General features: G+C 40.5%; 1 protein-coding gene across 2 annotated transcripts in view; it reads right to left on the bottom strand.

Annotated features, from left to right (window-relative positions):
• LOC112150324 (pituitary adenylate cyclase-activating polypeptide type I receptor) overlaps positions 1-2,410 on the bottom strand; it is a 29,460-nt gene extending 27,050 nt beyond the window's left edge. The window contains exon 1 of one of the 2 annotated variants that reach the window (XM_024278532.2): positions 2,080-2,410. The gene's annotated coding sequence lies outside the window, so the exon portion shown is untranslated. The remainder of the gene's footprint in view (positions 1-2,079) is intronic. The other variant, XM_024278533.2, reaches the window with a different exon arrangement.
• Between the last annotated feature and the right edge of the window lie 1,341 nt (positions 2,411-3,751).

Here is a 3,751-nt window from a genome sequence, read left to right as displayed (position 1 = left end):
CATGGGTGATTCTTGGGTGAGTGTGTGAACTCCAGTCTGTCTGAGAGCCCCCCCACACACTAAAAACTCCACAGTTTGGGGTGTTTTAACCAAACACCAAAGTTAAAAAAAGGAGTAACTCAAGAAAAAAAAAACATAAATTGGGTTAAAATAAAACCACTATAACTACAAAAAATTATATTGCTCTAGAAAGTAGCCTTAATATAAAATCCCAATACAAATAAGCCAAAAATTGTTTTGAGAAAAAGTGTTTGAGGAGTATCAATCGCAGAATCAATAACCTAAAACGTTGTTGCTACATGGCAGACGTTATAGATGGGTCATTTGGAGAAGATGGGGATTGTTTTAATCAACACAGTTTGCTGTCATGATACGGTTTCCTTTTTTCTTTTATTTTAACCCCATGACGTCTGAAATTATTTCCAGCTATGGAAATGTTCTAAGCATTTATTGTTGTTTGAGAGAGGATTGAGGCGGCGAAAAGGAATACAGCCGCTTTCTTTTATCGTTATAACCTTCCACCAATCACCAGGTTTCAACAGTACCTCCATGCTAACCGGTCCGTTCCATTTTTCTATGAACCTACAACCAACGGGGCCCAAAAATGCTATGGTTTGGTCCGGAGTGAGCTGAACGTTTTTTTTCAATGGTTTTTGATTTTCACTGGTGTCCATGGCAAACACAAAATCAGATAGCAAAATAAGATAGCACAAGGGATAGTTAATGGGTCCCCTTTATAATTGAAATGCTCAAAATACTGGACCAGACAGTACCGCTCAGTAGGAACAAGGCTTTATGTTTTTTTCTTTTTTGTATATTAAGGCAAGTTTGGATAAAAAGTGGTATGATTCATTTTTGCATAAATAGGCAGGAAGGGGTTTTAATTACTTCTTTTTCTTAAATGCCTCAAATGTGCAGCTTAAAGATAAAACTTGTTCTATCTGTGCCTTGCAGCTTTTTGCATCATCTAAGTCTCATTGATATGACTGAACGATCCTCATGCACAATCCTGGGTGTGTTACAAAGTATTTTTTTTCTTTGCAGTGACTAGCTCTGACGTCTGACATCCTCGCCTCCTCCTTCACTGTCTGTCTCATCTGCAGCCAACACAAGACCAATGGATCACTCAGGATCTGGGAGACAAATGGAAGCTCTTCATCCACAGCTGTGCAACACGCAGTTACTCCCACCAAACGCTTCATTGTTGTCGTGTGTTTGTCTTCCACGTCAGGCCAGCATAAACAAGATTCTGCAGCTTAACGAATGCCCTGGACCAGATGTGAACTGCTAATTTAAACAAATAAAGCAGGAGTCGGCACATGTTACAGTGTTAGTGCTGAAGCACAAACTGTTTGCACACATTCAGCAGTCCACCCAAAGACGTCTGCGCTGTTTTCTCTTTCCCTTTTTGGCATCCTATAGCACCTGTTCAGCCTTGAGTGAGGATGCATGGAGCGGATGCAGGACTCATTCATCACCCGGGTCTGAATGAGGCAGCTGAGCACTCAGTAATTTAAACAAATAGCAGCTTTTTTTTAATTTATCAAACTAGAGGGATCACAAAGATGCTGGAATACACCCACACTCACTTTTTGTTTTCTTCATCTAAATATTTATGAGCATGAGGCGCTGACAGAACGGACAGAGGAGAGGAGGATGATGAGGTGGCTCTGGCTGAGAGGGTTTTTCATGGCTGTGTGAGGCAGAGAAGAGCAGCAGTTGTGATTCAGTGACAGCAGGATGCGTGCAAGGTCACGCACCTCACCCCAAGGGCCTGGATTTGACCAAACATCAATCAAAGGCAATTGAGATTAATTGATTTTTTGGGCGACAAATGAGAACTTAATTGATTTTAATCAAAATTGAAACAGAAATGAATGTAAAGTGTTAAAGTTGATATAATTTCTTCTGTTTTTGCATTGATCTACAGACTATAGGGGTGAGGAACCGAGCAGGGCGCAGCCGCTGATGATGAAGAGGCGGCTCCTCACTGACAAGATCTGCACATTCTTCTACCCCTCCGTGCAAAACGGTTCGAGATGAAGCCTTTTTCATTCATGCACTCTTCCAAAATCTTACCATTGTCCTCAAATCCTCCAAGAGAAACTCCGGTTCTGCGGCAGTGTGCGCGCAATTCCCCGCGGGTTCCGTCCGCGCAATTCCCAGCAGAGAAGCTGTTGTTTTTTCCTGATAATTGTAAAGAAAGCAGCGGGATCGATGTCGACGCTGAGGCGGACGTGCGTCCTGCGTGAGGAAGAGTTGAGCTGCGATGGCTCGCCGCCCTGCGGATGCCTGATCGCTTCGCCCTCCACACAAGAATGCGCTGCGCATTTCAACTAAGCCCCCCTCTCCCGCTGGCTGCCTTTCTCCCATCCACACTCATGCGCGCTGACAATGCGCACAAATCCAATCCGGCTTGATAGATGGATAGGTAAATAATCCAGATTCAACATGGACTGCTGGGGTGGGGTGTGAGAGGTCCTGGGACCATCACAATCTTAATCAAACTGGAGTAGGTGGTTGTTTCCTTTGATTCTGATGAATAGGGACCATTTAAAGCCAGTCTTCTCTGGTCCAGATCATAGACATTCTCAACAGGATGGAAGCTGACTTTATTTTTTTTCTAGAAATGTCTTTAACCCTTATATTGTGTTTGGGTCAAAATTGACAAATTCTCACATTTGAAAACGGGTCAATTTTGATCCAAACACAAAATAAGGGTTAAAAATTGACCAAATCAGAGACCTTTACTAAAAATAATAATAATAATAAATAAAAAAATAATCAAAAGTGACATAAAATGTCACATATGTAGAGTTCTTTGGAACTTGTTTAGATCTGCTGACCCACATAACATCGCACAAGTGTCCACAGAGTCCAACCTTCTTTCTCCTTCAGATTACTTGGTTGATTTCTTCTAATACAGTAGATTTGATCCAGATCTGTTGATGTATTACAGAAGGAATGAACAAGTTTCATACCATGATGACTTAATCTGTTGATGTAGCCGTTGACCACAGACCAGATTTGTTAGTTATAGGGTTTTAACCATCTACTGTAAATATGGAGCAGACACAGAACAGGTGTAGACTGGTTACATATGGGTCACCACAGAGAATCAAGTCTTCACTGATTTACACATTTGGTTTGGCAGAGATTTGGATGCCAGGTGCTCTTCCAGACACAACTTATCTGGGCTGGGGATGAGGAAAACCCGAACTTGGGACCCTTGAGACTACATAGTTAGGCAGCAGCGTAAGGATCGTCCCTAAAAACTCACACTAGATTAAACTCATCACATCCTCAGCAAAGCAAATCCTGGTTTATGTGAGGTATACAGCCACTGCTTACCAGAAATTGTTATTGTAAGAAAAAAAATCTGGTTTCTAAGATGTGTTTTTGCTGATATGAATGAATATCTATATCTATTTATCCATCTACATATATATAATTGAAAGTTATCTTAATGATTATTTTTCTTGCAAGACAGAAAATAAGAGACTTTGTTACGACTCAGTTTTTGCAGCGTGGGGCATAGCAATGTAGCCAGTTTAGTTAACTGGTCTCATATGTTCCACTCTGCAAAACAATCTTCATTGAAGAAATTATCTCTTTGTGACTGTAAATTTTTCTTAAAATAAGAATTCTTGGTAAGGCCATTTTTCCTACCCAATTGCTAGATTTATTTGTAGCTTATTTAAAGAAAAAAAAATCACATTTTAATATTTTTTAACTTATTTTTACTTATTTT

This window comes from Oryzias melastigma, linkage group LG4 (genome assembly GCF_002922805.2).
Source record: "Oryzias melastigma strain HK-1 linkage group LG4, ASM292280v2, whole genome shotgun sequence".
Lineage (NCBI taxonomy): Eukaryota > Metazoa > Chordata > Actinopteri > Beloniformes > Adrianichthyidae > Oryzias > Oryzias melastigma.
Note: the sequence above shows the minus strand (reverse complement) of the source record. Positions and strands in the feature narration are given on the sequence as shown.